Raw genomic sequence first — 23,549 nt, forward strand, 5'->3', positions numbered from 1 at the left:
CCCCGGCCGCCTCGGCCGCTCCGGCCAGCCCAACCCCGCGCCTGCGCGGTGCCCCCTGCATGTCGCCCATGCCCGGCAGAGGGCGCTCTGGGTTGCGCGTGCGCAGTCGGCCACCCTGCGAGTACGCGGTTCCCACCCGGCCGCGCGGCAGCCCGTGCCTGCGCACTGCTCTGTGCCCGCGCCTATGTCCAGCAGGGGGCGCGCAGCGGCGGTAGCCGAGCGAGGGCGCGGTGGCCTCTGACAGGAATGACTCTGCGCACGTGGGTTTCACAGCAGTGGAAGTCTTCACACCCGGAAACTCGACTTTGGCCGTTTCTCCATTTCTCCTTACGCACTGTCTTTCCTTGGGCCCTCGTCACTCCTGGCACCGAGGGAAGGGCTTCCCCGCCTCTGGCAGGGCGCTGGGGCGCGACCGAAGGCAAGGCGGCGGCGAGGAACCTTCTGGAATTCGGCCGTCGGGGCAGGCGTCGAGTTTACAGGAGAAGGCGCGGTGTCCCGGGATGAGCGGAGTCGCCCTCAGTTAAGGAGCGAGGAAGGCCTCGGGGGTCCCCAGCCGGGTAGGAGTCACCTCAGGCAGGAGGGCCCGGCCTTGTCGGGGTCACCTGGCGGGAGGGTCCCGGGGTGGGGCGGGGCCGCCTGTGAGGAGGGTCCAGAGAGGGTCGGGGTCACCTGAGGGGAGGGTGGGGGCGTTCGGGGAGGGTTGGGGTCACCCGACGGGATGGTCTGGGGAGGGTCGGGGTCACCTGAGGGGAGGGTCGGGGAGGGTCCGGAGAGGGTCGGGGTCACCTGAGGAGATGGTCCGGGGAGGGTCGGGGTCACCTCACGAAGCGAGCGGAACGGGGTCACCTGGAGGGAGTGTCCAGGGCGGGGGCCCTGCAGGGAGTCGCCTGCAGGGAGGGTCCCGGGCGTGTCACATTAGGCGGTCCCAGGGACGGGTCGCGGTCTAACGGGAGGGGAGTGGGGAGGTGGGTCGGGGTGTCCCTGGGCCGGACCGGGTCGTGGGACTGGGTCGCCCCAGGCAGGAGAGCCTGGGAGGGGCGGGCCCCCTTGGCGTGGCAGGGAGAGGTGGAGTGAGGGACTCCCGGGCTCCAGCATGAGGGCGGGCGCCGCGCGGGGCCGACAGTTGCCGCGGGCCGGGGCCAATGGGTCCCCGAGCGCCGCCAGCGGCCGGACCACAGTGAGGTGCGTCCGTGGTCCCGGCGCCCCGGGTGAGGGAGGGCTGCTGCCGGTCCTGCCACTGGGAGCCGCCTGCGACCCGCACCGCCAGCCCCGCGCCCAGCCAGCCGCCGGCACCACGACCCGACGGCCCCGACCTAATGTAACGCCCCGGGCCGGGGGCGGAAATCGCCCACCCCCAAGAGTCCTGATGGAGTAGGGTTTGAGCGGCTCGTTCCCCATTTTACTGTGTACATAGCACCTTTCGCTCTGATGATGTTCTGGATAGCCCATTCCGCGAGCAAAGGGACTTCGTCAGGTTCATGCCTAGATCCAGGGTCCTAGAGTGCCTGGGGCGGAGGAGGCTCGTGCTAAATAATTTGTTCAGTGGAATCACAGAGACCTGGCTTCAGATCTTGGCCCACCAATTAATGTAGACTTGTCATTTTTATCTTTCTGAGTCTCAATTTCCTATCCCTAAAATTGAAATTATAATAATAGTAATTAATAATAATAGCAAACTCAAAGGTTTTTTGTTGGTGTATTCTTTTCTTTTTTGGGTCAAATGAGAAAATGCATGTTTAAGTGCTTACTACAATACCTGACACATAAATGCCAAATAAATGGTAGTATATAATGTGAGTATAGCTAGGGATTTACATAGCCTAGTCTCCGTAATGAGCATACAGGGGGAAAAAAAAACCCCAAACAATTGAATGCAGTTACAGGATGGGTGGGGGAGTGGATTATTAATGCGCTGCAAACATCCTAAAAACCCCCTTTCCCCATCAGTCTTCACAGACTGCAACACCCCAACCAAAATGTCTTCCCCATTCTCTGCTTCGTCCCAGAAAATGATGTGAACTTGGCTGCTTGGCCCTGTCTTCACCCGGCCATATCCTCAGTCATTTTTCTTTCCAAAACCAATCCTTGCCATTTCCAAATTGAATTTGTCAGACCTTGCACGTTTTTCCGGCCTTTTCAAAACTGGATCCCAATTCTCTGTAACCAAATCCAGTACCAGAACTGGCTGACTCAGAATTTACCTTAGATGGAAGATAGGGTAGGAATTTTGGAAGAAGGATGACCTTACACATCAAGACAGACAATTGCAGGGTACTAATTTTATATCTTTTTTCTTAACTCTGCCAGGTTAATTGTTAATTATTATAATCACAATCATGAGGTGGGAGGGTGTGAAGGCCACTGGGAAAAGTATCTTATGCCCAAAAATTTCAGGCTCTGAACTGTTAAAAAACAGTTGCCCACAGTGAGCTGGACCCTTTTGATGCCCTTCAACAATCACTGGATAATTCATCACATTGTGCTCAAGGCCCACTACTGAAAAAATAAAGCAAACCTAGATGCTCCACCTAGTCATTTCTTTCCAGATGGAGGCCCAGATAAGGTCATAATTTCTTCAGAGTCACCCAGTAGAGCTGAGATGACAACCTCCGTGTTCAGGCTCCTGGACTCTACCCCTCTCTTATATGGAAACACTCACATCCATATACCATGAGTACATGCTGAGAAATTGAAGGATACACTCCTTGAAGTTACTATGGTTCAAACATTTCTTTTCTCTCAAGATTGATGGTAAACATTATAGTGGATGGTGACACTCATAAACAAATCTTACAGCTTCACAAAAGGCAGTAAACCTAGCCATTATACTAGTCGGCTAGATATAATTAAACCAATAAGCTCCCAATTCTTTGAAGGGGTACAAATACTATACCCTATCTATCTATCTATCTATCTATCTATCTATGTATCTATCTATTGTATCGTACAACAGTACCCAAATTGCTGATATTCAATACAGTATCTTAGAATAGGGCTTCTTTGATTGTTTCCCTGGGAATGATGTTATAATTCAGAGATGCATTGTAGACCAAGGGCTGTACACATATTCCTTCATTCAGTGATTGGGAAGCATTATATTGTAATGGTTAAAACTGAACTCTGGCCATACTGCCTCAGATTAAATTCCAGCTCTTAATGTCTTTAGGCAAATTACTGGACCTTTCTGTGCCTTGGTTTCCTAGTATAAAATGAGGATTGTATAAGAATTCCTCACAGAATTGTTGTGAGGATTAGATGCATTAAAACATGTAAAGTACGGGACTTAGAAAAGTCCTTGGCATTCGGCAAGGGCTCAATAAGTGATCTAAGCATTATACTGTATGCTATGGAAACAAACGCATGAAAATTTTTTTTTTTTGAGACGGTGTTTCACTCTTGTGGCCCAGGCTGGAGTGCAATGGCACAATCTCTGCTCACTGCAGCCTCCGCCTCCCGGGGTCAAGCGATTCTCCTGCCTCAGCCTCCCGAGTAGCTGGGATTACAGGCATGCGCCGCCATGCCTGGCTAATTTTGTATTTGTAGTAGAGACGGGGTTTCTTCATGTTGATCGGGCTGGTCTCGAACTCCCGACCTCACGTGATCCACCACCTCGGCCTCCCAAAGTGCTGGGATTACAGGCATAAGCCACTGCACCTGGCCCAACAAATGAAATTTATGTGTTTTGAAGGATCTCACAAAACAGAGTGGCTTAATTCGATTTAGTTTTCACTGTGTGCTTACTATATGCCAGATGAAACTTGCAATAAAAATGTGAATAAGCCACCATCTATACTTTAATAGAATTCAGAGTGCCCAACAATATGTTGTTAGAAGCAAAGATACAGCAATTGAAGACAATACAGACTATGAATTGCAAAAATGGGCATTAATACATGGAATATCTCAATTATTCAGGGATTTCCTTTGTACTATTAAGTAGTACAGAAACTATAAGTAAGCTGTTTCCTAACTATATTTGTCTAAACCAAATCACTCGCTTTAAAATAGTTATGTTGCTTAGGTTTTAAACATTTAGAAATTTTGAGGAGATGATTTTTATGAATGATTTGCATGCTCTCAAATTAATTTTAAATTTAACAAGTGTTACATGAATATATTCTTGTTGAGAAATTCAAACTAATAGGCAAACCAAAGTTCTTTGTAACCGCCATCCCCTTCCCTGATTTCCTCTCCATGGTCATAGTTTGGTAAATACGCTTCTTAAAGTTTTTTAAATGTATTTGCACACATATATAGATTAGCCTATACAAGTGTAGCATTATTTATCATTTTTCCATAAATGATATTCTGTGGGCATGATTCTTCAGTTTTCTTTTCAGAAATGAAAATTGGACATTTGACATTTGAACCTCTCTCCTGTGTTTGGAAAACTCTCCATCAATGTGATACAATGGTGGAAAGCGGGGTCTAGGCTCAATGGAACAGGTGCTTTTGCAAATGTATTATAGGTGTTTTCCCCAGGTTGTCTGTCAACTTTTTACCTTTTTTTCAAAGAAAAGTTGTTTTTTTTTTATGTAATCAGATTTATTAGTCTGTTTCTTTATAGTTTCCAGGTTATAGGTCATACTTATTTTTTTAAAAAAGTCCCCACTCTAATAATATAAAAGTGCTTTTATAATGAAATTTTATATGTTTAAACCTTTATCCATCTGGGGCTTATTTTGCTGGAGTGAGCTAGCCAATTTTCTCAACACTTAAAAACAGAATCATTAAAATCTCAGTTTACATATAGTAGAATTCACTCCTTCTGGTTATAATTCTGTGAATCTTTGTTGTTGTTTGGAGATAGAGTCTCGCTGTGTTGCCCAAGCTGGAGGGCAGTGGCGGGATCTCGGCTCACTGCAACCTTTGCCTCCCGGATTCCAGCAATTCTTGTGCCTCAGCCTCACAAGTAGGTGAGACTTTAGGTGCATGCCACCAGGCCTGGCTAATTTTTTTATTTTTAGTAGGGATGGGTTTTCACCATGTTGACCATGCTGGTCTTGAACTCTTGGCCTTATGTGATCCACCTGTCTCCACCTCCCGAAGTAGTGAGATTACAAGTGTGAGCCATTGTGCCCACCCATAATTCTATGAATTTTGACAAATGTACAGAGTTGTGTAATTACTACCACAACCAAATTCAGACATCATTCCCCCAAATTTCCTCATGATGTCCCTTTTGTAGTTAATTCTTCTTACCCTCCTGCTGGTAAGCACTGATTTTAGTTTGTTATTCCTATTTTTGTCTTTTCCAGAATGTCATATAAATGAAATCATACAGTGTATATAGTCTGAGTCTTACTTCTTTCACTTAATATATTTGAGATTTGTGCATGTCAGGTATATCAATAGTTCATTCTTATAGCTGAATAGAATTCCACTGAATGAATATACCACAGTTTGTTGATCCATTCATTAATTGAGAACATTTGGTTTATTTCCAGTTTTGGAGATTATGAGTAAAGCCTTCTATAATCATTTGTGTTTAAGTTTTCATTTCTGTTGGGTAAAAATTTATGAATGGGATTGTTGGGTTGTATAGTATATGTTTAGCTTTATGAGAAACTTCCAAAATGTTTTCCGTAATGGTTGTACCACTTTGCATTCCCACTGGCAATAGATAAGTCTTCCAGTTGCTCTGTACCTTCTCCAACACTTAAAATATATATTTTTTATTTTTTATTTTTTTTCCCGAGATGGAGTCTTGCTCTTGTCGCCCAGGCTAGAGTGCGATGGCGCGATCTCGGCTCACTACAACCTCTGCCTCGCGGGTTCAAGCGATTCTCCTGCCTCAGCCTCCTCAGTAGCTGGGATTATAGGCACGCGCCACCACGCCCTGCTAGTTTTTGTATTTTTAGTAGAGACGGGGTTTCACCATGTTGGCAAGGCTGGTCTCGAACTCCTGACCTCAGGTGATCCGCCCGCCTCGGCCTCCCAAAGTGCTGGGATTACAGGCATGAGCCACGGTGCCTGGCCTAAAAAATATATATATATATTAGCTATTCTTATAAATTTGTAGTAGTATTTCATTGTGGTTTAAATTTGTATTTCCGTAATGATTAATGATGTTGAGCATCTCTTCATGGGGTTGTCAGGCATATGTTCTTTTTTTTTTTTTTTTCTGATAGAGTCTTGCTCTGTCACCCAGGTTAGAGTACAGTGGCATAATCTCAGCTCACTGTAACTTCTGCCTCCCAGGTTCCAGCGATTCTCCTGCCTCAGCCTCCTGAATAGCTGGGATTACAAGTGCGCACCACCACATCCAGCTAATTTTTTTTTTTTTTTTTTTTGAGACGGAGCCTTGCTCTGTTGCCCAGGCTAGAGTGCAGTGGCGTGATCTCAGCTCACTGCAAACTCTGCCTCCTGGGTTCATGCTATTCTCCTGCCTCAGCCTCCCGAGTAGCTAGGACTACAGGCGCCCACCACCACGCCCAGCTAATTTTGTTTTTGTATTTTTAGTAGAGATGGGGTTTTACCCTGTTAGCCAGGATGGTCTTGATCTCCTGACCTCGTGATCTGCCTGCCTCAGCCTCCCAAAGTGCTGGGATTACAGGCGTAAGCAACCGCGCCCGGCTGATTTTTTTTTTTTTTTTTTTTTTTTTTTGTATTTTTAGTGGAGACAGGGTTTCACAGTGTTGGCCAGGCTAGTCTCAAACCTGTGACCGCAGGTGATCCACCTGCCTTGGCCTCCCAAAGTGCTAGGATTACAGCCTTGAGCCACTGTGCCCGGCTCTTTTTGTTGAAGCATCTTCAAATCTTTTGCCCATTAAAAAAACATGGGTGGTTAGTTTTCTTATGGTTGAGTTTTGAAAGTTCTTTATTTTATTTATTTATTTATTTATTTATTTTTATTTTGAAATGGAGTCTCGCTCTGTCGCCAGGCTGGAGTGCAGTGGCACGATCTTGGCTCACTGCAACCTCCATCTCCTGTGTTCGAGTGATTCTCCTGCCTCAGCCTCCTGAGTAGCTGGGACTACAGGCATGCGCCACCACACCCAGCTAATTTTTGTATTTTTAGAGAGATGGGGTTTCACTATGTTGGCCAGGATAGTCTCGATCTCTTGACCTTGTGATCCGCCCGCGTTGGCCTCCCAAATGCTGGAATTACAGGTGTGAGCCACCACACCTGGCCTATTTTTTATTCTTTTTTGAGACGGAGTCCTGCTCTGTGGCCCAGGCTGAAGTGCAGTGGTGCTATCTCGGCTCACTGCAACCTCTGCCTCCTGGGTTCAAGCGATTCTCCTGCCTCAGCCTTCTGAGTAGCTGGGATTACAGGCGCACCCCACCACGCCTGGGTAATTTTTGTATTTTTAGTAGAGATAGGGTTTCACCATGTTGGCAAGGCTGGTCTCGAACTCCTGACCTCAGGTGATCCACCCACCTCAGCCTCTCAAAATCCTGGGATTACAGGTGTGAGCCACTGTGCCTGGCCTTCTTTATATATTTTGTATACAACTTTGTATACAACAATTCGCAGATGTTTTCTACCACTCAGTGGATGGTCTTTCTATTCTATTAAGCGTGTTTTTTTTCTTTCTATTCTATTAAGAGTGTTTTGGTTTTGTTTTTGTTTTTGAGGAAGAGTCTTGCCCTTTGCCCAGGCTGTAATGCAGTGACACGATCTCAGCTCACTGCAACCTCTGCCTCCCGGGTTCAAGTGATTCTCCTGCCTCAGCCTCCTCAGTAGCTGGAATTATAGGCACCTGCCACTGTGCCCAACTAATTTTTGTATTTTTAGTAGACATGGGGTTTCTCTATGTTGGTCAGGCTGGTCTCTAATTCCTGACCTCATGATCCACCTACCTCGTCCTCCCAAAGTGCTGGGCATGAGCCATCATGCCTGGTCACCATGGTGAGCCACCATGGTGAACTCACCACCGTGAGTCACCATGTCTGGCCTATTAAGAGTGTCTTTTAGAGAATAAAGACTTCTAGTAAGTGTTTCTTTTTCTTTCTGTTTTTTTTTTTTTTTTTTTTTTTTTTGAGACAGGGTCTTGCTCTGTCATCCAGGCTGGAGTGCAGTGATACAGTCTCAGCTCACTTCAACCTCCATCTCCCAGGATCCAGTGACTCTCCTGCCTCAGCCTCCCAAGTTGCTGGGAATACAGGCGTCCACCACTACGCCTGGCTAATTTTTGTATTTTTAGTAGAGACCCTACTGGTCTCAAACTCCTGTCCTCAAGTGATCCTCTTGCTTCAGCCTCCCAAAGTGCTGGGATTACGAGTGTGAGCCACTGCATCTGGCCGAGAACAAAGGTTTTTAATTTTGATGAAGTCCAATTTACTATGGTTTTGGTGTCATATCTAAGAAATCTTTGCCTACTGTGAGGTCACAGAGATGTTCTCCTGTGTTTTCTTCTAGAAGTTTTACGGTTTAGATTTTATACTTAAGTCTATGATTTATTTTGAATTAATTTTGTGTAATGAGTTGAGGTATGGGTCAAAATTTTATTTCCATACATGGATGTCCCTTGTTCCAGCACGTTTGTTAAAAAGACTATTCTTTTTCCATTGAATTGCAACTTTGTCAAAAATTAATTGACCATATATGTCGGTTTATTTCTGGACTCCCTATTCTGTTCTATTGAGCTGTATGTCTTCTGTAAAGGGCCAGATAGCAAATTTTTTAGGTTTTTGCATGCCAATAGGCAAAATTCAATAAATTACTTATATAAAGAGACAAAGCAAGTTTCCACAAAATTTTTTATTAATGAAATTCAGTATGATAATTGAATATAATTTTAAAAATAATATGGACCTAGTAATGGGAATGAGATTTTTTAAAAATTAATTAATTATTATTTTTTTTTTTTTGAGAAGGAGTCTCGCTCTGTTGCCCAGGCTGGAGTGCAGTGGCGCAATCTCGGCTCACTGCAAGCTCCACCTCCCGGGTTCATGCCATTCTCCCGCCTCCATGCCATTCTCCCACCTCAGCCTCCCGAGTAGCTGGGACTACAGGTGCATGCCACCAGGCCCAGCTAATTTTTTTTTTTGTATTTTTAGTAGAGACGGGGGTTTCACCATGTTCACCAGGATGGTCTCGATCTCCTGACCTTGTGATCCGCCGCCCGCCTCGGCCTCCCAAAGTGCTGGGATTACACGTGTGAGCCACTGCGCCTGGCTGGGAATGGGATTTTTTTGATGGGATAATATATTACTTAATTGGGATCCAAAGTTAGTGTTCCGTACTGTCAAGAATCATTTCTACATATTCATCTGTTAATGCTGATCTGTAGTGAGGTTTTACATTTTTTGCCATGAACATATGATTTCAATTGAGCATATGACTTCAAAGACATTGATATGTTAGATTCTTCTCTTGATACTTGCCTTTTGACATGTCATTACATTGCACATTAATCATTTCCAATTGGAGGTTAGGTGGAAGCTCCTCAGTTGCACAGTTAAATGGATTTTGAAATGTGGAAATTTCCTTTGCACTTGCGTAGAGATCTGGAACAAATGATGTTGGAACTGTAGTTTAAACTTGGAAGACGTATCTGCTGGCCAAGTGTGGTGGCTCATTTCCGTAATTCCAGCACTTTGGGAGGCTGAGATATGTGGATGGCATGAGCCCAGGAGTTAGAGCACAGGAGTTCAAGACCAGCCTCGGCAACATGGTGAAACCCCATCCCTACAAAAAATTAGCTGGGCATGGTGGCATACACCTGTAGTCTCAGCTACCTAGGAGGCTGAGATGGGAGAATGACCTGAGCCCAGGAGGTCAAGCCTGCAGTGAGCCATGATCACACCACTGCACTCCAGCCTGGGGAACAGAGTGAGACATTATCTCAAAAAAAAAAAAAAAAGTTATATCTGCTAGAAATTTGTGTGGGAATGGAGATTTTACTTCTCGTTTGAAATTTCACCAGCATGGGAAGTGCTGTGGTTTGAATGTGTTCCCCAAAGTTCAAGTGTTGGAAACCTAATCCCCAATGCAATAGTGTTGCAGGTGGGACTTTGCTCTCATACATGGATTAATGTCATTATCACAGGAGTAGGTTTGTTATAAACGTGAGTTCATCACGCCTGTAATCCCAGCACTTTGGGAGGCAGATCATGAGGTCAAGAGATTGAGACCACCCTGGCCAACATGGTGAAACCCCATCTCTACTAAAAATACAAAAAATTAGCTGGGCATGGTGGCGCGCACCTGTAGTCCCAGCTACTCGGGAGGCTGAGGCAGGAGAATCGCTTGAACCCAGGAGGCAAAGGTTGCAATGAGCTGAGATTGTGCCACTGCACTCTAGCCCGGCAACAGAGCGAGACTCTGTCTCAAAAAAAAAAAAAAAAAAAAAAGTGAGTTCAACCCCCTCTTGCCCTCTCTTGCCACATGATGCCTTTCACCATGTTATTACACAGCAATAACGCCCTTACCTGATGCAGCCCCTCAATCTTGGACCTTCCAGCATCTAAAACTGTGAGCCAAATAATCTTCTATTATTTATAAATTACCCATCTGTGGTATTCTGTTATAGCAGCACAAAATGGACTAGGACAGGAATGCTTAAAGCAGCTTGCCATTACTCATGATTCAAGCAGCATTCGTTGTTATAAAAATGGCTGTACTGCCCAGGCACAGTGGCTCACACCTGTAGTCCCAGCACTTTGGGAGGTTGAGGTGGGCCAATCGCTTGAGCCCAGGAGTTTGAGCTAGTCTGGGCAACATAGCAATACCCCGTCTCTAGAAAAAAATACAGAAATTAGCTGGGTGCCTATAGACCCAGCTACTTGGGAAGTTGAGGTGGGAAGAGCCCTTGAACCTAGGAGGCGGAGGTTGCATTGAGCCAAGTTTGGGCCACTGCAACTGCACTCCAGGCTGGGTGACAGAGTGAGACCCTGTCTCAAAATAAATACATGAATAAATAGACTGTACCACAGTATAAGTTTCAACACACAATCTTGAAAAACTAAATTCAGAGATATTTATGTTTGGTAACTCTGGTTGAGGACAATTTTTCCAACTATTAAAAAGTATTGGCCAGGTGCAGTGGCTCATGCCTGTAATCCCAGCATTTTGGGAGGCCAAGGTGGGCAGAACCCTTGAGGTCAGGAGTTCGAGACCAGCTTGACCAACATGGTAAAACCCCATCTCTACTAAAAATACAAAATTAGCCAGGTGTGGTGGCACATGCCTGTAATCCTAGTTACTTGGTAGGCTGAGGCAGGAGAATTGCTTGAACTGCGAGGCGGAGGTTTCAGTGAGCCAAGATGGTACCATTGCATTCCAGCCTGGGCAACAAGAGTGAAACTGCATCTCAAAAAAAAGAAAAAAGTATCAAAATTATTCTTAGTTTGTACGCTATAGAAAAACAGGTCCCATGGCCCATAGTTTACCTACTTGTACTTCAGGTAATACTGCAGTGGTTTGACTAGCACAGTAGCTGTTGGAATCAGGTAGTGGTATGAGTCCTCCAGTTTTGTTCCTCTTTCAAAATTATTTTTACTATTCTAGTCCCTTTGGCTTTTTATATAATTTTGAGAGTAGGCTTGTTGATACCTGGAAAAGATGCTGCTGACACTTTTATTGGAATTGCATTGAATCTATAAATCAGTTTGAGGAGAATTGACATCTCAATAATACTGGCTTGTTCGATCTGTAATTATGGTATACCTTTCTATTTATTTAATATTTAATTGTATTTAGAGGAACGTGCTAGAAAAGAAAAAGACATTTATTTATTTATTTATTTATTTATTTATTTTGAGATGGAGTCTCGCTCTGTCGCCCAGGTTAGAGTGCAGTGGCGTGATCTCTGCTCACTGCAAGCTCCACCTCCCAGGTTCACGCCATTCTCCTGCCTCAGCCTCCTGAGTAGCTGGGACTACAGGTGTCTGCCACCACACCTAGCTAATTTTTTGTATTTTTAGTACAGACGGGGTTTCACTGTGTTAGCCAGGATGGTCTGGATCTCCTGACCTCGTGATCCTCCCGCCTCAGGCTCCCAAAGTGCTGGGATTACAGGTGTGAGCCACAGTGCCTGGCCAAAAACATTTAATATTTAAAAAAAACTTTTACCAGCGTTGTTTCGTCAGCATTTGGATTCTGCACATATTTTATTAAATTTATACCAAAGTATTTCCTTCTTTCAATGTTACTACAAATGACACTTAAAATTTTCCACTTGTTCTTTATTGTTACATAGAAATATGACTTATTTTTATTTTTTAAAATCATTAAAATTTTTAAAGAGATGGGATCTTGCTTGTTGCCCAGTCTGGTCTTGAACTCCTGGCCTCAAATGATCTTCCTGCCTTCTCCTCCCAAAGTGTTGGTATCACAGACGTGAGCCACTGTACCCAGCCAATTTATTTTTATATACTGATCTTGTCTCTCGTGACCTTGCTAAACTCGTTCATTAGTTGTAGAATACTTTGTTTTGAATTTTTTGGGATTTTCTACATAGAAAGTCATGTTATCTGAGAATAGAGATGCTTTTATTTCTTTTCAATCTGTTATGTCTCTTTTCTTTTTAATTGCCTATAGTATTCAGTACAATGTATGTCTCTTATTTCCTGCTTTATTGCACTGGCTAGGATGATGTTGAATAGCAGTGAGAGTAGTCATCCTTGGCTTGTTCTCTAATCTTAGGGGGAAAGCACTGAGTCTTTGACCATCAAGTATCATGTTAACTGTAGGTTTTTGTAGCTGCTATTTATTGGGTTGAAGAAATTTTCATTTTCTTCTATTTCTAGTTTGCTGGGAGATTTTACCATGAATGAATGTTGACTTTTGTCAGATGTACTTATCTGCATCCACTGAGATGATTAAGTGGTTTATTCTTAAGCCTCTTAATATTGTGAGTTGCATTGTGTTTTTCATGCTATGTCTTTTCGTGATGTTTTTATCTGGCTTTGGATCACAGTAATGTTGACCTCATAAGATGAGTTGGGAAGTTGTCCCTCTTCTATTTTCTGGGAAAGATTGTACAGAATTAGTGTTATTCCTTCTTTAAGTGTTAGAATTTGCCAGTGAAACCATCTGGATTTTGTTTTTTTGGAAGGATTATAGCTACAGATACAAATTCTTTAATAGATATTAGGACTATTCAGGTTACTTACTTCTTGAGTGAATTTAGGTAGTTTATGTCTTTCATGGAATTGGTCTGTTTCATCTAGTTGTTAAACAAATAGGTATTAATACTGTTTTAATATTTATGTGATTTATTTGAAAGGCTATGTTTATAATATACTAAATTTCCATATATATATGGTTCTCTATATAAGTTGTTTTTGGGGGCTATCTGTTACTATACTAGTATGATGTTCTTTTCATTAATGAAGTTATTTAACAACATATTTTAATATTTGGATCATCTCTGGTCAATAGCTGTCTCAGAATTTTCTTGGCTAGTCTCACAGCTTTATCTTTCATGTGAACTTCAGAATCAAATTTCTTAATCTCATTAAAATTTTTATTGGGTTACAGAACATTTGTAGATGTACTTAGAAAAATTAATATCTTAAAAATATTGACTATTTCTGTGCAAGGATGGGATATGTTGCTCCATTTACTCAAGCTTTTTATTTATTCTTTTTAGAGACAGGGTCTCGCTATGTTGCCCAGGATGGTCATGAACTCCTGGGCTCAAGCAATCCTACCTCCTGAGTAACCGTGACCAGCACCGAGTCACTGAGCCTGGCTTATTCAAGCCTTAATTTTATGTTTATTGATAGAGTTTTACAGTTTCCATCCTAGAGATCTTGCATATTTCTCAGTATATTTATTCCTAAATGTTTTCTTCTGCTGTTGCTGTTGTGAAAGGGATCTTTTCCTGAAATACATTGTCCTACCTGGTTTTTGATAGGAAAACTATTGATTTTTTTATATACTACTTTTGTAACTGGCTATCTTACCTTACCTTTTACTGTTTCTTATAGTTATTCAGTTGTTCTCTTGGGTTTTCTATGTATACCACTTAATAACATGCAAACAATCATAATCTAGTTCCCTCTTTACCTATATTTATGCCTCTTGATTCATCTTATCATTTAACTGTAGGAGTATAGGGCCACCAGGAGCTTATATAGGGTACCGTGCCTGGTGAGGAATTGCCAAGAGGTGATCCCTGCCTCCCCACCTATTAGATAAAGGCAGCTCTTCTGAGTGGACCAATTAGTTAAAGGCACCCAACTGCACAAACCAATTAGATAAAGGTACCCCTGAGTGGAACTTTCAGCCAGCAGATCCAGCCTTAGGCCAGGTGGAGTGGAGCATAGAGTGGATCTCAGCCCTGCTTCTCATCCTATGAGCCAGATGCCCTGGTATAGGGAACAGGCCTCATAACTGGACACAATGGCTCTGGGTTACTGTTTCCAGAATAATGCTAGAAAATAATGTTGCCACTGGCATTTTAATCTTGGTTTTGTCTTAATTGTGAATGCTTCTGTGGTCACCAGAAAATATCTTTGCTTTTGATTTGAGAAATGTGTTTTTAACACATTATAGATGATTTTGTTTCTAAGAATTTTTTTAAAAAGTATCAAAGAATAGATGGAAAATTTTATCAAATGCCTTGGGAATTTATTGACATTATATTTTTATTCCTTTGAGCAATTGATATAATGAATTAAACTAATAGAAATCATAATGGTGAAAATAGTGAATCATTCCTATATTTCTGGAATAAATTTTCCATTTGTTCATGGTATATTATTCTTTTAATGCATTTCTAGATTCTATGTGCTAGCAAGGATTTTTACATCTTCTCTTTACTAAGAATGGGCTTTAGTTTTTTTTTAAAAAAATGTTGTCATTGTCAGATTTTCATATCATCATTAGTTAACCTGATTTTTTTTAGTGGAAGTTTACCCTCTCTCTGCTTATGGATTAGTTTGAATAGCACTAGAATGACCTATTGCTTGTAGTTAAAAATAACTTACCCATTTGAGTTTTTGCACTTACACTGCTTGGAGGACTCTGAGAAATTTCTCAATTTCTTGAACAGTTTATGTGAATAAATATTTAGGTTTTAAAAAAAGTCTCTTACTGGATTATAGTAGTTACTTCTATTTTCCTAATCAACCCATCCCAGATAGATTGAGAAATTTATTAGCATAGTGTTACAAAAAATATTTAATTTTCTGTACAACATTGGGTATTTTTTCCTTTTCATTCTTCATTAATATGTCTGACAGTGTGTTTGTTCCTTTTTTTGTATTGACTGGATGTGCTAGTGGATTATTTATTTTAGGAGTTTAATTTCCCTGTCAATCCTTCTTTTTTCTTTCTTTCGTTCTTTTTTTTTTTTTTTTTTTTTTTTTTTTTTTTTGAGACAGGTTTTCTGTGGGTCATCCAGGCTAGAGTGCAGTGGTGCAATCATTGCTCACTGCAGCCTCGAAGTCCTGGGCTCAAGCAATCCTCCTGCCTCAGCCTCCTAAGCAACTAGGACTATAGTATGCCTGTCTAATTTTGGTTTGTGGTTTTGGGTTTTTATTTTTTTTTGGTGGAGATGGGAGTCTTGCTATGTTGCCCAGGCTGGTCTTAAACTCCCAGGCTCAAGAGATCCTCCTGGCTTGGCCTTCTAAAGTGCTGGGATTACAGGCTTGAGCCACCCTGCCCAGCAAGCACTGATTCTTTTTTTCTGAGACAGAGTCTCACTGTATTGCCCAGGCTAGACTGCAGTGGCACAATCTCAGCTCACGTCAACCTCTGCCTCCCAGGCTCAAGTGATTCTTGTGCCTCAGCCTCCTGAGTAGCTGGGATTACAGGTATGCACCACCATGCCCAGCTAATTTTTGTATTTTTTTTATTTATTTGAGATGGAGTCTCACTCTCATTGCCCAGGCTAGAATGCAATGGTACGATCTCGGCACACTGCAACCTCTGCCTCCCATGTTCAAGCGATTCTCCCACTTCAGCCTCCAAAGTAGCTGGGTTTACAGGTGCCTGCCATCACGCCCATCTAATTTTTATATTTTTAGTAGAGATGGAGTTTCAATGTGTTGGCCAGGCTGGTCTCAAACTCCTGACCTCAGGTGATCTGCCCACCTTGGCCTCCCAAAGTGCTGGGATTACAGGCGTGAGCCACCGCTCCTGGCCCTGATATATATATAGTTTTGCTTGCCTTTTCTGGAATGTTAAATAGTTAGAATTATATAGTATGTCGCCTTTTTACATTGGCTTCTTTCACTTAGTAATATGCATTTAGAGTTCCTCCATGTCTCTTCATGATTTAATAGCTCATTTCTTTTTGTTTCTGTTTTTTTTTTTTTTTTTGAGGTGGAGTTTCATTCTTACTGCCCAGGCTGGAGTACAATGGCGTGATCTCGGCTCACTGCAACCTCTACCTCCCAGGTTTCAGTGATTCTCCTGCCTCAGCCTTCTGAGTAGCTGGGATTACAGGCGCCCACCACCACGCCCAGATAATTTTTTGTATTTTTAGTAGAGACAGGGTTTTGCCATATTGGCCAGGCTGGTCTCGAACTCCTGACCTCAGGTGATCCGCCCACCTCAGCCTCCCAGAGTGCTGGGATTACAGGCGTGAGCCACCGCACCTGGCCCAGCTCATTTCTTTTTAATGCTCAATAATATTTCATTGTCTGGATGTACCACAATTTATTTATCCATCCACTTATAGAAGGACATTTTGGTTGCTTACAAGTTTTGGCAATTATGAGTAAAGTACTCTAGACATCCATGTGCAGGTTTTTGTGTGAACATAGGTTTTCAACTCGTTTGATAAATACCGAGGAGCATAATTGCAGGATCATGTGGTAAGGGGTTATTTACTCTTGTGAGAAACCGCTTGTCTTCCTAAGTGGCTGTACCATTTTGCATTTCCACCATCAATGAACAATAGCTCCTGTTGCTCCACACCCATGGCATATCCATTGATTTGGACGTTTTTATAGGTGTGTATTAGTCTGTTTGCACTGCTGTAAAGGAATACCTGAGACTCTGTAATTCATGAGAAAGGTTTAATTGGTTTATGGTTCTGCAGGCTGTACAGGAAGCATGTTGCCATCAGCTTCTGGGGAGGCCTCAGGAAACTTATAATCATAGCCTAAGACAAAGTGAGTTCTACCACTTCCCTGGCTGGAGCAGGAGGAAGAGAGTGGGGTAAATGCTACACACTTCTACCATGAGAACAGCACTAGGGGGATGGCACTATACCATTCATGAGAAACCATCCCCATGATCCAATCACCGCCCACCAGGTGCCACCACCAACATTGGGGATTACAAATTCAACATCAGATTTGGGAAGGGACACAAATTCAAACTATATCAAGGTGTGTAATGGTATCTCATTGTTTTAATTTGCAATTCCCTAATGATGTATAAGGTTGAGCATCTTTTCATATGCTTATTTGCCATGTGTATATTTCTTTTTTTGTTTGTTTGAGACGGAATCTCTGTTGCCCAGGCTGGAGTGCAGTGGCCCAATCTCGGCTCACTGCAAGCTCCGCCTCCCAGGTCCACGCCATTCTTCTGCCTCAGCCACCCCAGTAGCTGGGACTACAGGCGCCCGCCACCACGCCTGGCTAACTTTTTGTATTTTTAGTAGAGACGGGGTTTCACCCTGTTAGCCAGGATGGTCTCGATCTCCTGACCTCGTGATCCGCCCACCTCGGCCTCCCAGAGTGCTGGGATTACAGGCTTGCCATATGTATATTTCTTTAGTGAAGTAACTGTTTAGGTTTTTTGCCCATTTTTAAATCAGGTTGTTTGTTTTCTTATTGTTAACAGTTCTTTGTATATTTCAGATAATAGTACTTTATCAGATATGTCTTTTACAAATATTTTCTCTCAGTCTATGGCTTGTCTTCTCATTTTCTTGATTGATAGAATATTTTGCAGTTTAGGAGAGAGTTTTTCATTTAAAAAAATTGCTTTTTTGGTTTTGGTGTTTTTATTTTATTGTTAATACTTTTAGTGTAGTGTGATCTAGAAATGTGGTCAGTATCATTCAACCTCTTACAATCTGAAATTTTCTTTATGGCCTATACATACTCTGTTTTCATGATAGTGCATGGGTGTGCATAAGCTTGTTTTTTAAAAAAAATTTTAGAGACAGGGTCTTGCTCTGTCACCGAGACTGGAGTACATTGGCATGATCATAGCTCACTGCAGGCTTGAACTCCTGGGCTTAAGTGGTCCTTCTGCCTCAGCCTCTCGAGTAGCTGGGACTGCAGGTGTGTGCCTCCATACTTGGCTAATTAAAAAAAAATTTGAGTGATGAACATCTCACTATGTTTCCCAGGCAGGTCTTGAACTCCTGGCCTCATGTGATCCTCTTGTCTTAACCTGTGAGTCACTGGGATTATAGGCATGAGCCACTGTATCTGGCTCTATTTTTTAAATCATATGGGAAACAGAGGTATTACATACCAAAAGTACAATAATACTAGTTGTTTTTTTTGTTTGTTTGTTTTTGAGATGGACTTTTGCTCTTGGTTGCCCAGGTTGGAGTGCAGTGGCGCAATCTTGGCTTACTACAACCTCTGCCTCCCAGGTTCGAGTGATTCTGCAGCCTCAGCCTCCCGAGTAGCTGGGATTACAGGCGTGTGCCGCCATGCCTGGCTAAATTTTGTATTTTTAGTAGAGACGGGGTTTCACCATGTTGGCCAGGCTGGTCTCGAACTCCTGACTTCAGGTGATCCACCTGCCTTGGCCTCCCAAAGTGCTGGGATTACAGACATGAGTCACCGCACCCGGCCAATGCTAGTTTTTATAGTTACCTAAAAAGTTACCTTTACTGATAATTATTTATTCATATGGCTTCAAATTACATCTAGCATTTTTTTGTTTCAGCCTGAGGGACTTCCTTTGGCATGCTTCTTTGGGCAGGTCTACTAGAGACAAATTTCTTTAGCTCTTATTTAACCTAAAAAATGTCTTAATTTCTCCTTCATTTTTGAAAGATAGTTTCGCTGGGTATAGATTCTTGACAGTTTTTTTTTTTTTTTAAGCATTTTATATATATCATCCCACTGCTTTTTTGCCTCCCTGGTTTGTGATGAGAAATTAGCTGTTAATCTTACTGAAGATCCCTTGTACAAGTTTCTTCTGTCCTACTGCTTTCAAGATTCTCTCCTTGGGCTGGGAATGGTGGCTCACACCTGTAATCCCAACACTTTGGGCAACAGAGGTGGGAGGATCGCTTGAGGCCAGGAGTTAAAGACCAGCCTGGGCAACAAAGCAGACCCAGTCTCTACAAAAAATAAAAAAGTTAGCTGGGCGTAGTGGCATATGCCTATATGCCTATAATCCCAGCTACTTGGGAGGGTGAGGAAGGAGGCTCATTAGAGCCTGGCTGGTCAAGGCTGCAATGAACTATGATCATGCCACAGAGCCAGACCCTGTCTCAAAAAAAAAAAATTCTCTCCTTATCTTTAGCATTCAACGGTTTCATTATAATAACTCTCTTTGTGGGTCTTTTAAAGTTTCTTGTACTTGGAGTTTGTTGAGCTTCTTGGATCTGTAGATTCATGTATTGATCAAATTTGAGAAGTTATTATTTCATTATTTCTTCAAACATGTTTTTATCTCTTTCTTCTCCTGGAACTTTCACAACGTGTATTTGGTACACTTGATGGTGTCCCATAGGTCCCTTAGGGTCTGTTCATTTTTCTTCATTTTTTTTTCCTGCTCCTTAGACTTGGTAATTTTAACTGCCCTATCTTCAGGTTTGCCGATTCTGTCTTCTGCTTGCTCAAATCTTCTTTGAATTCTTCTAGCTAATTATTTTGTTTCAGCTTTTATGCTTTTCAGCTCCAGAATTTCTATTTGGTTTCTTTAAAATTTTTCTGTATATTGAAATTTTCTGCTTGTACACACTTCATTCTTCAGATTTCCTTTAGTTCTTTGTCCATGATCTTGAGCTCTGAGAATATTTAAGACAGTCCATTTAAAAGTTTTGCCTGGTAAGTCCTATGTCTGGGCTTCCTCAGGGATGGTTTGTGTCAGCTTCCTTTTTTGCTGTGAATGGGTCATACTTTCCTATGTCTTTGTATGGTTTGTAATTTTTTACTGAGAGCTATACATTTTGAATACTGTAGTTGGTAGCTCTGGAAATCAGATTCTCATTTCTCCCCAGAAATTGCTGTTGATACTTGTTGAAAACTGCAGTTGTCCATTTGTTTAGTGACTTTGCTGAAGAGACTATATTTCTTGTTGTGTGTGAGCACTGAAGTCTCTGTTTCATTATCTCTGCGTTCAGCCAGTGACTTGACAGATTTTTTTTTTTGAGACGGAGTTTCGCCCTTGTTGCCCAGACTGGAGTGCAATAGCGTGTCTCAGCTCACTGCAACCTCCACCTCCTGGGTTCAAGCGATTCTCCTGCCTCAGCCTCCCAAGTAGCTGAGATTTATAGGCATGCACCGCCACACCCAGCTAATTTTTGTATTTTTAGTAGAGATGGGGTTTCTGCATGTTAGTCAGGCTGGTCTCAAACTCCCGACCTCAGGTAATCCACCTGCCTCAGCCTCCCAAAGTGCTGGGATTATAGGTGTGAGCCCCCGCGCCTGGCCTTTTTTTTTTTTTTTTGATGGAGTTTCACTCTTGTTGCCGAGGTTGGAGTGCAATGGTGCGATCTCGGCTCACTGCAACCTTCGCCTCCCAGGTTCAAGTGATTCTCCTGCCTCAGCATCCTGAGTAGCTGGGATTACAGGCATGTGCCACCATGCCCAGCTAATTTTTTTTTTCTTTTTAGTAGAGATGGGGTTTTGCCATGTTGGCCAGGCTGGTGTTGAACTCCTGACCCCAGGTGATCCACCCTCTTCAGCTTCCCAAAATGCTGGGATTACAGGTGTGAGCCACCGCGCCTGGCCTGCATTCACTATTGTAGATGCTGCTTCTAAAATTCTTATGTTCAGGAGAAGGAAACACTGTCTCTGTATTTAAGGAAGTAGCATTACAGGAAGTACAGTAAGAGACAAGAGACACAACACATCCAAGAAGGAGGACTTTCCAGGAACAATAGTCATATTTTCTCCATATTTATGAGTCTTGTTTCTTTAATTTCTTTTGTGCAAAGTTGGAGATGCTTTCACCTGAGAAAAAATATATTCCCCTTTCTTTCCCCACTGGAAAAATGTTTTCTGTAAATGAAAATCTCATTTTTGTTATAATAATAGTATCTAAAAAATTAAAGCATGTATTACACTTGGGAAACAAAAAGATTGAGAAGAGAAGGAACTTTCTGCTATCCGAGGTATTTTTCTTTCTCGCAGTCATTTTTGCTTCAGTCACTTGCCTACAAAGACTGCATACCTTTTAATTCATTCATTCATTCATCAAATATTTCCTGAGTTCCTACCGTGTGCTGCCTCTGTTCTTGTGTCTTGGGATTCGGTGTTGGAAAAAAAAATCAGAACAAACGATTCCTGCTTTCACAGAACATAAATTTGAGTAGGGATGTCAGATTAAATAAGCAAATAAATAGCATGTAAATCATTTAAAAGTGCTAAGAAGAAAAATAAACATGGAAAGTTGATATGACATCTATAGGGATGTTGAAATTTTATATAGAATGATCAAAAAGACCTCATTGAGAAAGTGACATTTGAGGAAATATCTGAAAGTAGTAGGGGAGCTAGAAGTGTTGATACACGAGGGAAGTGTGTACTTGACAGAGGGATATGAGTTTTGAGGCAAAAGTGTGTTTGGTGTGTTTTAGGAAGAGCAGCTATGCCTGTGACACAGGAGCAGGGAGAAGGAGAGAAGTAAACTAGGAGACAGAATGACATGAGAAAGTGAACAGGAACTATACCATGTACAACTGTGTAGTTCATTGTAAGGCAAGGCTTTTGCTTGGAGTGAGATAAGAGCCAGTAGAGAGTTTTGAACAGAGGAGGAAGCGTAATCTGACTCAAACAGGGTCCTCTTATTGCTGCATGGACAATGGATTGCAAAGTGGCAAGGGCAGATGTACTGATACCACCAAAGAAGGTATTGCAGAAATCCCGGCAAGGGACGGTAAGAATAGGGGTGGTGAAAGGGATTGAATTCTAGGTCTATTTCAGGGGTAGAGCCAACAGGATTTGCTGACTAACTGGATTTGAGCTGTGAAAGAGAGAGAAGTCAACAATAATCCTGTATAGAATTAAATACTGTTGATATTTTGGTATTTAACCTTCCAGTTTTTTATATACATGTTCATAATTTTATATATTTTTAATTAAAATTGAAGTCATCCTCTACCTACTGCTTGTAACCAGTTCGTTTTGTAACATATTGCTTTCCTGTGTCATTAAAAAAGAATAAGTCCGGGCTGGGTGACTCACACCTCTAATCCCAGCACTTTGGGAGGCCAAGGTGGGCAGATCACTTGAGGCCAGGAGTTTGAGACCAGCCTGGCCAACATGGTAAAACCCCATCTCTACCAAAAAATACAAAAATTAGCCAGGCATGGTGGTGGGCACCTGTAATCCCAGCTACTCGGAGGCTGAGGCAGGAGAATCGCTTGAACCTGGGAAGCGGAGGTTGCAGTGAGCCAAGATCGCACCACTGCACTCCAGCCTGGGTGACAGAGCAAGACTCCGTCTAAAAAAAAAAAAAAAAAAAAAAAAAAAGATAATAATCCTATATAACTCAAAGAATGGAACCGACGTTAACAGTGAAGAAGACTGTAGGACAATCTTTTAACAGGAATAAGAAAGCTCAGTTTGGGCATGTCAACTTAGATGAAACACATGGAAATATTAAGCCGGCAGTTGGGTATCTGGATTTAGAGTCAGAGGCAAGGTCTAGGCTGGAGATACAAATTTAGAAGTCATCAGCATATAGATGGATTCAAATCTAAGAGCTGAGTGAGATCACCTAAGGAGAGCACAGACTGAGCCCTGAAGTGCATTTAGAGGTTGGAAAGAGGAGGAAGTATCAGCAAAAAGACTTAGAAGGAATTGCTAGAATGATAGGAGGAAAAGTAGTTCATCACAATGATCTGGAAGCCCCAAAGAAGAAAGTTTTCAAGGATGAAAAAGTAACTCTTAACACTTTTGTACTATGCATAACATTTTCCCTCGTTTGTTTCCTGACGAGTGATGAGCCCTCCTCTTCAGCTAGGAAAATGACGGTGTTCAGAAAGTTAAAACTTCTTCTCTGGAAGGATTTCATCTTAAAGTTGGTATGGTTATCTGTGGGAAGATATAAGTCCTTGGAGGGGATTGAATGTTTAAGTTAAATTGGTTCATAATAACGGGTTAAAGAACAATTAAGAACTTTACATGGAAAGGGGCCCTTTTCTGCAAATGAGTCATGTAATTATTAAAGATGACATCATTGTTACTGATTTCTGGCCATTGGAGTTACAGAAAGGCTAAAAGGAGATGTTTCAAACTAATTCTTACTCTGTGTTTTTCTTTTTCATGTGTTTTGCAGGGAGACTGGAAGAAATTAAAGTGTTCTAAATGGAAGAGCATTCACCACATGTGTTCTGTTTTGGGTTGACATTTAGCTTTTGTTTTTATTTTAGAAACAGAAGACTCTGGTAGCAATCCTTGAAATCTTGATGCCATTGCTATTTTCTGCATTGTATTGTATCTTCGTTTTAGTAGTGCTCCAATAAAAAGACCTGCCACTAGCTGCCATGCAATTGATA

At 42.3% G+C, this 23,549-nt stretch overlaps 1 long non-coding RNA gene across 1 annotated transcript; it reads left to right on the forward strand.

Moving 5' to 3' along the window:
* Positions 1-22: 22 nt before the first annotated feature.
* LOC134808729 (uncharacterized) lies at positions 23-23,543 on the forward strand. Its single transcript, XR_010152235.1, has 2 exons — positions 23-557; positions 23,330-23,543. It is a non-coding gene; the product is annotated as an uncharacterized LOC134808729 (long non-coding RNA).
* The last annotated feature ends 6 nt before the right edge of the window (positions 23,544-23,549 follow it).

Source organism: Pan troglodytes, chromosome 18, assembly GCF_028858775.2.
Source record: "Pan troglodytes isolate AG18354 chromosome 18, NHGRI_mPanTro3-v2.0_pri, whole genome shotgun sequence".
Classification (NCBI taxonomy): domain Eukaryota; kingdom Metazoa; phylum Chordata; class Mammalia; order Primates; family Hominidae; genus Pan; species Pan troglodytes.